This window comes from Adiantum capillus-veneris, chromosome 2 (assembly GCF_014529385.1).
Source record: "Adiantum capillus-veneris isolate H3 chromosome 2, ASM1452938v2, whole genome shotgun sequence".
NCBI lineage: Eukaryota > Viridiplantae > Streptophyta > Polypodiopsida > Polypodiales > Pteridaceae > Adiantum > Adiantum capillus-veneris.
The window spans coordinates 153,871,955-153,886,307 of record NC_140932.1 but is presented as its reverse complement, the minus strand read 5'-3'; the positions used below and the strand labels follow the sequence as shown (position 1 = coordinate 153,886,307).

Here is a 14,353-nt window from a genome sequence, read left to right as displayed (position 1 = left end):
AACAAGAGTAACAAGAGGAGATTATGACTCAAGTGAATGAGCTAGTGGAAAAAGGGATGGTATGACCTAGTTCATCTCCTTTTTACTCACCTGTGTTATCAGTGCGAAAGAAGGATGGTTCATACCACATGTGCGTAGACTATCGTGCGCTAAACAAGAACACTATTAAGAATCGTTTTCCAAGGATTGAGGGTATTTTTTGATGATATCGTAATCTAATAAGCTTTATGTTAATGGCAGGAAGAGAAAGTTCTTTATACAAGAGATTCACTATCTAGGTCCCATTATCTCCAAAGATGGTATCCGCATGGATCCAAAAAAGTTGAAGATAATTGAAGAGTGGCCTCAACCACGGAATCTTCATGAACTCCAAAGCTTCATTGGAATGTGCTCCTACTATAGGAAATTCATAGAAAATTTCTCCATTATAGCAGGACCCCTCCACAATTTAACTAAGGAAAAGGTCAAACTTCAATGGATAGCTAGAGAGAACAACGCTTTCTTGAAGCTTAAAGAAAAGCTTATGTCCGAGCTAGTGCCAATGCTCTCTGATCTCACAAAGCCATATGAGGTCGAATGTGATGCTTGTGGTGATTGCTTAGGAGCAGTCCTTTTACAAGAAGGACATGCTATAGCATATGAAAGTCGCCGTTTTACACGAGCAAGAGTGTGTATTAGGAATCTATGAGAAGGAATTACTTGAAGTAATTCATGCATTAGATTCTTGGAAACACTGTTTACTTGGTAATCCTTTCATTATAAGGATAGACCATCAAAGCATCAAGTACTTCATGACTCAAACAAAGTTATCTGACAAGCAAATGAGGTGGGCAAATTTCTTGTCCCAATTTCATTTTCACATTGCTCACATCATAGGTAAGCATAACTCAGTAGCAGACGCTCTCTCACGAGATGACCAAGAGCAAATGCTATTTTGGTAGCATACCATAACGATCTAACTAGCATGATAGATGTGTATACTATGGATTCAAATTTTGCTAATGCTACATCCGCTTTGAGTATGGGGAAGACACAAGATCCATATGTGCTAAAAGATGGATTTCTTCTCTATGGCTCCAAGCTCAAGATTTGAGAGAAAAGGTTATGCTAGAATCGCATGCTCCTCCTTACGCGGGACATCAGGGCATTCAAGCCACTACTACCGCTATTGAGATGTACTTTTATTGGCCATCCATGAAACACGATATTCAAGATTATGTTTCCTAATTCATGATGTGCCAAAAGGTGAAGTACGATAGAGGTAAATAAGCCGTGGTTATTGCAATATTTACTAGTCCTAGATGCTCCTTGGGAAAGTATTTTCATGGATTTCAATTTTGATCTTCCAAAATTGATTGATGGTAATAAGGATATTTGGATGATAGTTGATAGGTTTAACAAACAAGCTCACTTTATACCTATCAAAAAGACTATTAAACCACACCATATGGCTATCCTCTTTATCTCACAGATTCTCAAGATGATCATGGCTTGCCCAAATCTATAGTCTCAGATAGAGATCCTCGTATGACGAGTCTCTTCTGGAAAGGGCTATTTGAGAGCATGGGAACAAGATTAGACTTCTCCTCCGCCTATCACCCTCAAATAGATGGGAAAAGTGAGATTGTCAATTCTACCATTTTGGATCTATTAAATAGTTATGTTAACAAAGTAGATCAACATAATCAATGGGAAAAGTACTTATCCTTAGTAGAGTATGCATACAACAACATAGTGCATACTTCTACAGGAAAGTCTCCTTTTGAGATAGTAGTTGGTCGGTCAAAAGTTCCTCCCATCTTGAGGATGCACCAAAAGATCTTCACTATAGATGAGTATGCACGTGATCTTCAAGCTTCTTTTTAGAAGATAAAAGATGTCATACAAGCATCGTAGCAAAAGCAAAAGAGAGCATTGGCAAGCATTGACATTTCCTTGAATTCAAGAAAGATGACTGGGTCTTGCTTAAGTTTTCCAAAGCTTGTTTAAGAGATACAATGGGAAAGGATTGGCAAGGAATGCACTCAGGTCATCAAAAGTACTATAATAAGCTTGCATGCCATTACTATGGACCTTTCCAAATTCAGGAATGCATTAATGAGATGGCTTATAGGCTAAGGTTGCCAGTTTCTTGGCACATACATAATGCCTTTCATGTAGGCCTACTTAAACCTTTCAAGCGTACACCTCTTACGGAGGCTCTTGAAGAAGAACCCCCTGAATTTAATGAACTTGAAGAGATTTTGCAACCTGAAGCTATTCTTCAACATCAAGACAAGATCCTATGCAATGGTAAAGTACTCTATAAGTATCTAATTAAGTTTAAGAATTAATCTTTTGATGATTCTAATTGGATGATGGAGCCACAACTCAAGGATTCTACGACTTTGTTCAATGATTATAATGTTATCCACGGGATGAGTACCTCCCAAGACATTGATGTATAAACAATGGTAATAAATAAAGGTTTCTTTTCTCTTTTGTATTTATTATGTTTTATGTTTTCATGTGCATGCAAATGTTTTATGTTAAATACCTTGCGGCGGATTCATCCCTCAAGCACCGAGTGGATTAGCACTCTACTACGGGAAGGTGTTAAGGCTTATGAATTGTTAGTTAATTCTATGACTGCTGCGGCGGTCTGTCTGCTAGCGTGACTCACAACTAGCAGACCCACAATCACAGTACATCAATCTGCCATACATGCCAGTGGTGTCAAGCCGTTGTATGGCCACACCTCCCCTGGAACCTGGCAAGCACAAGAAGTAGCAATGCAGACTGCAATATATATATCTGATGATATATATGTGTACCTCGTCTATAGATGATGCTTTGAAGACTAATGAGTGATGTATGTCGATGCCGATATTGATGCCGACCACCTCCTGCTTGCCAATCTACACAAGATGGGTTTCTTTGCGGTTGAAACCTATCTTTTTATGTAGTGCTTAGAACGAAATTCTAGGGCAGAAACAACTTCGAAAGGGGGGTAAAACCTCAGGTCGCGGTCGCGTACTGGAAACACTCCCGGAACACCGAGTGTAAAAGAAATACACACTTGCAGCAAACTGTGTCTCTCAAGCACCAAATAGACTAGCACTCTATTGCAGAATGGTGTTATGGCTACCATATGTTTTACACTCTTGCGGTAGCTATGTCTCCCAAGTACTAAGTAGAGCTATTCTATTGTGGAATGGTGTAATTCACTAAAAAGTGGATCCTAAGCAAAGATAAGAATACCTGTCTCCCTTAAAAATAAGCATAGTCGAGGACAACTATGATTTAAGAGCGGGGTAATGTTAAAATTATAATTTTGATAGCTTCACAAGCTTTCTCTCTCTAAAAAGTAACTATCTAGAGATAGAATACAAATAAGCGTATGAAAAAGGTAATGTATTGCAAAAAGGTATATTTTGACTGTAGTGGATGTCAATCAAAAGAATAAACCTTTAAAAGTGCAAAATTACGTACTCTCTTACTAGAATTTTAAAGAGAGAATGTTAAAAGAAACTAATGACATGTTGTATAGGAGTGCATTCAGGCAATAGAAAGTTCTTATAGGTGCCATGCTACTCCAAAAGTTCAAATGACAAGTTTCTAGGATCTCAACATGATTTACAGGAAGTCAAACGCACTCCCATGATGCCCAAAAAGTGCAAAATATGGGTTATGGGAAGGAGATAAGGCTGGGATTATGTGCATATGGGCTGCAAGATGTGAACAAGGGCTTACACATGTCAAAAGGTAACCCACGCTTGCCAAAAAAAGAGAAAAAGTGAAGTCAATTTTGATTTCTTGCTCTCCAAGCCATCCAACCTCACCTTTCTCTCTCTAATAACTAAACATAGCAAGAAAAAGTGCTTTTAAAAAAACGTGAGCTGCATGAGGGCATATCTCATGCATGCTTGCTCAATTCCCAGCAGAGTAGGGCTCTAAAGAAAGCTCTCATCAAGATCTACACTCATCTACTCTCTCTTTCATCTATGTTCATCTTGCTTATGCTACCTCCCTTGGTAGCTATCTATGTACTTAGTGTATGAAGCTATTCTTTGAAGCTTCCTTCTTGATTTACACACACTCTACTCCTTTTCTCTAAAAGTTCTCCTTGCCTACGTGGTATGTGAGGGCTTGAGAAGAGGAAGATGGGAGAGACAAGCTTCCCAAAGCTACATGTTTCGTAGGGCTAAGGAGATTCAAAGCTACAAGGTCCTTATGTTGTATTTTAGCTCAAGTGATGACTCTTTTCAAGCTTGAGAACAAGTAATACAAATGACTTTCAAGGGTTAAACTCATCTACATAGGTAAATTATTATATATATATATATATATATATATAGACACACACACACACACACACACACACACACACATATACATATATATATCTTATGGCAACCACTTCTCCGTAAATTAATATCAGGCGGGTCGGTGGTCGAAAAGAGGAATGAAAAAGGCCAATATTTTTCATTTTACACACAGAAAAATCACATGGGTTCCTTTTTTTCTGCTTTGAGTCCGTAGCATGCGAACGAATAGAATTTTTTGTTTTTTGGAGCCGTAAATTCTACTGCAGTTGCCTCGTTTTCCAGAATGGGTATGGGAAAAAACCATTCTGTTCCTCGCATAGGCCTTTAGATAGCTTTAGTTTTGTGTTCGCTTCAAAAAAAACTCGAGCGGGCCCTACACAGTGATTCATCGAACTATGCGCCACCCAGAACAAAAGAATTTAGAACTTAAAAAAAAAGGAAAGGGTTGGTTTTTAAAAAGTACTTTAGATATTATAGTTTTATAAGTACAAATCTACCACGCCTTGAATCTCTATCTCTCTCTCTCTCTATAAACAATGGTTTTCTCTCTCTCTACCACGCTCTCTCTCTCTCTCTCTGTGTCTCTTCCACGTCTCTCTCTCTCTCTCTCTCTCTCTCTCTCTCTCTCGTCACTTTCTCAATCCCTCTCGTCACTTCCTTCATCTCTGAGAGCACGGTTCAAGGAAGCAGGCATGATCACCGTCACCATGGGAGCACACAACAGGCCATCACCGTGGAGAACACACAACAGGGCACCTACTCCAGTGAGAGAGGGCAACTGGAGCATCTCATAGCGGGGAGAGAGAGAGAGAGAGAGAGAGAGAGAGAGAGAGAGAGAGAGAGAGAGAACCTTAAAATGTATGGAAGCACCACACGAGAGACAGAGAGAGAGATATGTGTGGAAATCTGCAGTCGATAGCTAAGAGAGAGATAAAGAAAATTTCCAAATTCTTAACTTTTTTAAAGTAGAAAAATAAGCCCCCCCCCCCTCCCCTTATTTTTTATTTATTTTCAAAACCAACCATTCGACTTTACAATTTTTGTAAAAAGAGAATCTTTTAGCATATGCTCTATTAATTCAATGAATTTACTATACCTTCTACACATATATATCTATAAGTATATATCTACATATATACACACTATATATATGTGTGTATATCTATATATATATATATATATAGAAGGAGAACCCAATTTTTAAATTATTTAATTAAATAAAAAATAGCTCATTAGTTAGCTAGGTTCTTTTTTGATAGAAAAAGAAAAGTTGAATGCTTCTTATTTGACAATAAAAAAATAAAAGGGGGGGGGGGGGAGGGGGGGAATTTGATGAGGTACTTTAATAAAAAAGAAAAGATTGTACCCTTTGATTTTCTATTCTCTCTCTCTCTCTCTCTCTCTCTCTCTCTCTCTCTCTCTCTCTCTCGATGGAGACCAAGGGGGCCGTGATAATGGCATGCAGTCCCTCTCTCTCTCTCTCTCTACTCAAAATTCTCTCTCTCGATCGATGGAGACCAAGGGGGCTGCAGTAGGCTCTCTCTCGCTCTCTCTTTGTGCACATCAAATCCTTTGTTCAATTCTCTCTCTCTCTCTCTCTCTCTCTCTCTCTCTCTCTCCCCCCCTCCCCCTTGTGTGCATCTTTTGACAATAACCTCTGTCGCCCGCCATCTGTCTGTTGGCCCATATTTCATGCAGCACATTGTTCAATTCAGAGTCTTTTGACCAATCCTCGTTTTTTCAATCCTTCGTAAATGTACAATAGTCACAAAAAATAGTTGTTATTTACCAATCCTTCGTATATGCAGCTTTTTCACCACCAGTAGTTGCTGTAAATTGTAATTTTTATCGCTGAAACCGTGTATGGGGCTTTTGGCGCAAGAACAAGAGTGGTTTTTAAAGCACGCTGCTGGGATCAAGTGCTCATGATTGATGGGTGTGTGCTTGTGTGTGTGTGTGTGTGTGTGTGTGTGGGTGTGGGTGTGTGTGGGGTTCAAAAAATATGTAAGACTATGCGTGGAGATGGGCAAAAGAAATTTGCGCTTCAGCATGTGTGTGTTCAAAGCTCAGAGGTGCGCCATGTGATGGCTGCATTTTTTATTTATCTGAGTTTGGATTTATTTGGTCAAAGCAACCTCTGTGCTCATGGTGCGGTCCTCTGTCTGCCCCTCTGTCGCCATGGTCAAAGCAACCATTGCTGCTGGGCATGATCCTCAAAGCACATGGAGAGAGAGAGAGAGAGAGAGAGAGAGAGAGAGAGAGAGAGAGAGAGAGAATGAGAGAGAGACAAACGTAATATATATATATATATATATATATATATTCACTCTAAGAGGTTGTGTGCTCTTGTGACACTTTTAGCGATGGAAATACATTGGGTTTTTATAACCCCCAGCATCGCTATGAGCGTCGATATGGGGACGTCGCTATAAGCGTCGCTATGCTAGACGCTATAAGCATCGTTATATAGCGACGCCTATAGCGATGCTGCAAAGCCTAATATAGGGACGGTCATAGCGACGCCCGAGATGAAAATTTGTTGGTGGCAGGGCATTCATGCCCTGCCACCCATCGACCATATTGAATGTTTCATTTGTCTAAATATCTTTGAAAAAAAGTGCAAAGATAAATATAGACCGAAAATAGTCACCCACAAGACAATATAATCATTAACTCCATAATCCATAGTACATATTGTTTGCAAAATAAAGATACAAAGATGACAAGCGTGAATTGATGAAAGTAAATCAATGACATTTGTATACATAGGCAAAATCACTTGATTGTTAATCATTGCAAATGTAATAGTTACAAACCATTGTCATTATTTAAAAAATATACATGGTTTTCAAAAAGACGTATAAAAGTTGTCTCATGATACATAATCTATGACAAAAAGAAACTAATGCTATCTAGTGAGGCGGTCCGGGGCGGGCAACAAGAAGAGCGGCCTCTAAACACCCTTCGAGGCTCCCGTGCTGCTCAATTGGGACTGGGGCAAGCATAATCAGAGACAACAACAACCCACAGCTAGAAACCAAACAAGAAAAGGGGCACCACCTAGTTGTAGATGCAAACTAGGACGCACGTGATATCTCCTTGTACTCAAATGCACAAAGAGAGGGGAATGCAAGATAGCCACACACACCAAACACAAACATTCACCACGCCAGAGAGAGGTAAAGCGCACAAATCAACTTGAGCAACTCATTCTTAGCCTTAAAGACTAGATGCACACAAAGCTTGATGAGAAATAGAGAGACAACACAAAACTTGACCTTGTTGCCAATACACAAATTGTCTTAGGGTCACAGGAGCCCTCTCACCGAGCACCCTCTTACAATTGAAAGTTTTGGCAAACAATTCAACAAGCCCTCAAACCACCAAGCATGAAATGGCACAACAAACTTCAAGGACAATATACCTTCAACCACCTGATGAGCCAACTTATCAAGTCAATTTGGAGAGAAGAGTCGTAGTTGCAGCATACAATTGCACCCAAAACTATGAATTTTATTTATGGACAAGAGTAGGCTACAAGTGTGATTGCAGAGTATAATATCACTCCACTCCTCTAGATAGCATAACTAACTTCAAGCTTCTCCATGCACCTATGTGTAATGATGGAATAGAGCACTCACGATGCACACACTCTACACAACTAGGCTTGAAGAGTGGTGTGTTATGTGTTGAGAATGGTGTGGTGTAGTGTGATCATGTGATTGACAAGGGAGAGAAGGGCTCTACTTATAGGTTTTAGAAGCCCCGATTAAGATTAGGCCTAATCAAGTTTAGTTGAAGGAATAAAAGATTATGCATTTAAAAAAAAAAAACAAAATGAGGGTGGATCTCTCTTGTCCTTTGAATCACATGGATGTGGGCTCAAGGGAAGAGAATTATTGAGGATGAAAGGAGAGAGGATTGAGTGAATGATTTGGGAGTGCCTACTCTAGTAGAGGGTGCATTTTACAATAAGGTTAGTGGTTAGTAGTTAGTAATTATCACTAAAAAATATTTACAAAATCATTCACCAAATGGTGAGATATATGAGGAGAAAAGTTAGAGAAGGGATAAGCTTGTAAAGCAAGGTTGAAGCTTGGAGAAGTTGACATTCACCTCTTTACAGCACCGGTAGAAGAAGCGGTCAGCATGGCGAAGTAACGCGTGTCGATGAAGCTATGTTATCTTCAAACCTTGAAAAATTCATGATAAAAGCCTTCATTTGCAGAGGTTATCCTTGGATTTTTGCTGATTTTTTGAAGTTCTTTACAAAGCTGAAGAGAGTATGGTAATATGGACATATATGTAGAGAGAAAGGGGGACACATAGGGTGTAGAAATGGAGGATGAAGGCTATGGAGGTGTGAGAGATGTGGAAATGGTGAAGAGGGTGAATTAGGACATGGGAGTTGCAGGTTTGGGAGTGGGAAGGAGTGTTTGTGAAAGAGGAAAATGATAAAGTGGAAGAGGGAGTGTGGCTGATAGCATGGGCAAACTGGGTCCATCAATAATATCATAGCTCACAGCTCGTAGCTCAAAAAAATATGAAAAAATTTGAGGTGAAAGTTCAGCTCACGAGCTACAACTTTTGTTTGTATCACCCTTTCAAATTCGGGGAGCATGTGATCTTTAAAAATTCAGAAAAACCGACTGTTTTTTTCCACTGCACAAAATCCTTGTGAGGTCCTTCTTTGGATAATTCTTTTGAATACCTCCAAGAGTGAGCTCCCCATGGTGTATGCATGCATGCCACATACTCTTGACCTTATTTGGTAGGTCTATAATTGAAGATATTATTGAGATCATGATATAAGTGAATAGTACAACTAAGAAAATCAAATATTGAAGGGTCTAAAAAAATATGTACATGTCAAATATAAATAATATAGGTGGAAAAATATAAAGGGGTCAAAATAAATCTCTCTCATTATAAGTCTACCATAAAAAGATGAATATTTTTGGTGGTCTAATTTATGAGAGTATAGAGAATAGATGTAGGAAGGAAAAAATGACAATAGTGAAAAAATATACACATAAATAAACTAGTTTTTTTGGATTTTTGTTGGGATGGAGTTACACCAAAAATAAGAGAGGCTTGCATGAAATTATTTTTATATGGAATAAAGAGTATGCAAAATGGTAAGAAAAAATATGGTAATGGTGAGTCAATGTACATAGCATAAATAACACACCATAGGTAGAAATATTTAAATAAATACCAAAATAATTATGAAAATTCCTTTTATTTAGGCCCTATATACAATGAAATATTTACACACAAATGGGCCATAATATACTTATAATTTTTATTTTTTTAATTTTTTTGGCTCAACTAGCCCAGTGACTAGCTAATTAAGGGTTTTTAAGAAAATATAGGGAAAGTCCCCTAACTCACACATGCCTATATATAGTGAAATGGTAGGGATAACCAAAATGTTTGAGTGATTTGATAGGGTGAGGTAGCTTACTATGGCAACTATGGAAAGCCGAAAAACGGCTATCACTAGCTATGGATAAACTGACGTCTCATCGCGTCGAAGCGGCGTATCTGTCGGATTCTGCAAAAAAAAAACAATAAGATAGATTTTTGTAAGTATAAATATATAGCGACGTTTATAAAACAATACAATAAATAGATAAGAATAAACCCTAATACTAACCATGCCGCCGCGAGAACTTAGGATGTCTATAAAGGTGTTTAATCCCTTCCTGCTTGCGTACTCACACTCGTACGGTGTGGGATCACGTCCTGTAAACGACCACTGTCAAAACATACAAAGAATCCATTATGTTAGAATTTCAAATCCCATAAACCCTAAACTATCAAACATAGATGCGAAAACACTTACAAAATCAATCTCAAATGATGCCCACCCGCCGCTCCCCAAGTGGTGCGAGCTCCCTGCCTCTACTCACGCTCTGGTTGCCTCCTTTTGTTGCTTCCACTTGTTGGGATTCTCGCGTGCTTCTTTCTTCGCATGCTTCCAATCTTCTTTGGCTAGCCAATCTCGTCTGCTCCACCCATGCTTGATTGATTTTTGCACTTCGGAACGCTTATGATTGCAGTATTCGCGCATTCGAACCTTCATCACATCTTCATTCAAGCGGTCATCCCGTGTTGGAATGGGAAACTCGTCATGAAGCATGCTGATGACTCTATCTTTTAATTCATTTGGTACTTCACTCCAGGTGTTTAGCCACCGCCACCGCCACCACTAGAGCGCCGGTGCCTAGACGAGTGTGAAGCTCGTCTCGTCGACACCGAAGCTTTGGAGCGCACTGAGGACTTCGAAACAGAGGGAGATGCAGATGGAGTAGGAACGCATGATGGTGCACCAGAGCGATGACGCTCCACGTACCACTGTCTCTGCTGGGGTGACAAAGAAGAAAGAAACTCCTCATCATCCATACCTGCATTAAACACATGAACATTTAAACTTAATATTGAATGAATGGAGTAGAAAACATGGACAAGTAGAGAGAGAGAGAGAGAGAGAGAGAGAGAGAGAGAGAGAGAGAGAGAGAGAGAGAGAGAGAGGAGGTGCTCGTCGTCTCTGCTTATGAGAACATACCTAAAGCATACGTACCCGGAGTAGACGCAAAGACCATTAAATACAATGATGCATATAAATACAATGACGCAATGACGCAAATACTTAGAGAGCCAGAGTTTTTACAAAACGGAGAAAAATTGTTCAAAACGGAAAATCGTACAAGAACTTGAATGTGCTTGTAGCTTTGAAATGTTCAAAGGATAGCAGCAACAAAAAGCGTTCTTCTTCTATTCAACTTGAGTGAAGGAAGAGGCAAGTGCATAACTCTGAATTTACAAAACGGAGAAAAATTGTTCAAATATAATATTTATGGCTTTAAGAGATCTCTCTCTCATCCTCGCATAGCTCAGCATTACTTCCTATATCTATATAAAGCTCTCTGTTTAAACAGATGTCCTCTGTTTCATTTTGTAGATCCTCTGCATGCACCCTATAGAGAGTAGCAGCTTGATGTTCGTCTAGCACCACCTCCACGGCTTTTGAGTGAGCATCTTCTCCGATCTCCTCCATTGATGCTGCTGTGATTGGCACATGGTAGCCTTCATACGTCCATGCACTACGAGGGACTACCTCTATGACGTACCACCAGTTTGATGCAGACTTTGTAGGATGAAATATCACCTGCAAGAGCCACATAACTTACATGAGAGCTTCCAAGCACATAAATTCTAAAATGGGATGTTAACTATTTACATACTTACTTGTTCACAATGCTCGGGTAATACAAAAGTGTCTCTTAGGTCAGTCCATTTCTTAGTTGAATCCACCTCAAGAAAACCAGACTCTTCTCTACGCACAGTAGCGTTGCGACCCTCCATGATTATCTTGAACCATTACACGTCGAACAAGTCGACAAAAAATCCTCTATAATCGATCCTCAAAATCTCTTGTAGCGTGTCGAAGTAAGTGAGTTCCGCCACCACAGGATCTGCATCAGAGGACCATCGTCAACTAGACTGTTCAAATTTTGCCATGATTCCACAATCTTGAGTAAAACGCTTTTGTTCGATCCGTTCCACCCTAAAATGTTGACCTTTACACCATGCTGCTGTGTATGACTTCTACTACAACTAACAAAGATTATGAGTGGCCGTTCAAACATCTAGAAAGTTACTAGTTGTACATTGCAAACTTACCTTGGTCGCGCAACCCCTAGATTACTCCCACTCTTCCTCAGTCGCTTCTTCACCACACTGTTGTGTGCTTTTCAATTGGTTGTGCAACCATCTTAAGCTCATGAATGTTGGTAGGCTCTCCAGACCCGTCGGATAGTGCATCAGTGGTCGTCTTCCCCGTGTCCACTCAATTCTTACCCTTTGTCGCTCTTGCTTTGCATCCTCATATTGTGAAATCCACTTCTGCATGACTGGATTGTGAAGCATGAAAAATCGGTTATTTTAGCCTCTAGATCTTTTGTCATCTTCTTCTCAATAGAGAGATTGCACATGACAATTCCAGATATGCGCTCATCATCTATGGTTGGCCATAGCGTGTCCCGGGCTTTATCAAATCCATCTAGCCACTCTCCAATGTACACTAGGGACTCTGATACCAACCAACCTTTTGCCATGCTACCCTCCGGACGTGCCTTCTGACGCACATATCCCTTGAGCATTTTCATGAAACGTTCTAAAAAGAACATCCATCTGGAATGTACTGTGCCAGCTATTTCCACCTCATCAACTATGTGAACAAGAAGATGCACCTGAATGGTTAGCATGGTAGTAGGAAAATGTTTCTCAAACATGCACACAACCTCCGCAGCGTTTAGTTTGGCGAATGGTATGGAGTCTACGTTGATCTCCTTTTGTGAGATCCATTGCACCAACTTCGCCAGTTTGTAGATTGTGTTATGGATGTCAAGAGACAAAAATCCCTCAATGGCAACCGGTAAAATAAACTGCAAAACACGTACAGCAATGATATTAAAATCCACACACGAATTTGTTACACAATTCTCACTATGATATACTCCACTATGAACATACCTGACACATTTTATGCCAGTCGTGTGACTTCAAACCGGTAAGCTTTCCTTCTTTAGTAAAACACGTTAGGAGCGAGTGCATTAAGCCAGTGGGAGTCCGCAAAGATCGAATGGTCTCTTTTACTTTGCGTTCTTGGGCTCCTGTGAAAATCCATGGTGCTTTAGGGAGTTTTATCGATCCATCGGACGCTGTTTGCGGCCAATATTGCTCCATACGATCCACATTTCTAAGGTCAACTATGGCTCCCAAAGTATCTTTCTTGCCGGTCAGATGGTCCCATAGTAGATTACCCACATTCTTGAATATGTGCATTGGATCGAGCAAGTAATTGATCATGAGTCGGGGCCAGTATGGTAAATCGTACCATAGAGATAGTCTCTTCATCCCTGGGGGCAATCCATCATCACACATCTCCTTCTGCTCTAACCATGCTTGTGCAGACATCCTCGGTGGCTCTCTTCCCAAAAAGACGTCGCGTAACACATGATTCTCTGGAAGATACGCTTGATGACCTTCATAGATTTGCTTCTTCACTGAGGGTGCCCTACGTGCATTCAGTCTAGGTCCACATGTGACACATGCTCTGTATCCGCTTGTTTGAAGCCCTGCATTTATACACATGATAATAGATCAGCTTGAGAAAAACCAAGATTTACAGTGTCTGAGTTAGGAGTGTAAATAGATCACCTGAGCATTCTATTAGTCCGGGAGAGTCATGCATGGTCCACATTATAATGCCTCTGATCAAATCATTCCGTCGACCTGTGTGTCGGCTCATATCCACCACCTCTATGCCAATCCACAATTTTTGTAGCTCTTCCAATAGTGGACGAAGATACACATCCATATTCTTCACTTTATATCGCCCCGACACAATCAAGCTTAGCCATAGGTGCCCCTTCTTTGTAGTCAACCATGGGGAATGTTGTAGTTGACGATGACAACAGGCCCTACACTATAAGATGTTGATCTTTGACCAAATGGATTTACGCCATCCATAGCCAGGCCCAAGCGCAAATTTCGAGCTTCCTTGACAAAATCCGACCATGTTCCATCTATATGTTTCCAGGATGCACAATCTGCAGGAATCCGTAGCACACCATCCAAAGATTTATTCTCCTCATGCCATGATGCTAGGGTGGCCATGGACTTACATTCGAAGAAATTCTTGATGCGAGGAAGCAGAGGACAATGTCGCAAAACCTTTTGCGGAATTTTTGTTCCATGGAGATCTACTCGATATCTTTCGGAATCACATTTCGGACACTTCTCCATGTCTATGTATTCCTCTCTGAAAAGAATGCAGTCATTAGGACAAGCATGGATCAAATTGTAATCCATCCCCAAGTTTCACAAAATCTTTCTTGCTTCCTCTTGGGAATCTGACATCACATTATTAGCTGGTAGTATGTGCTCTTTGAGCAATCTACACAACATAAAAATACGGTACAATCATGTAAAAATCTAGCAGATCATTATACATTTAGAGTTTTATTAATTAAAGT

General features: G+C 40.0%; 1 pseudogene; it reads right to left on the bottom strand.

Annotated features, from left to right (window-relative positions):
- Positions 1-9,813: 9,813 nt before the first annotated feature.
- Positions 9,814-10,455, bottom strand: LOC147463884 (uncharacterized; annotated as a pseudogene).
- Between the last annotated feature and the right edge of the window lie 3,898 nt (positions 10,456-14,353).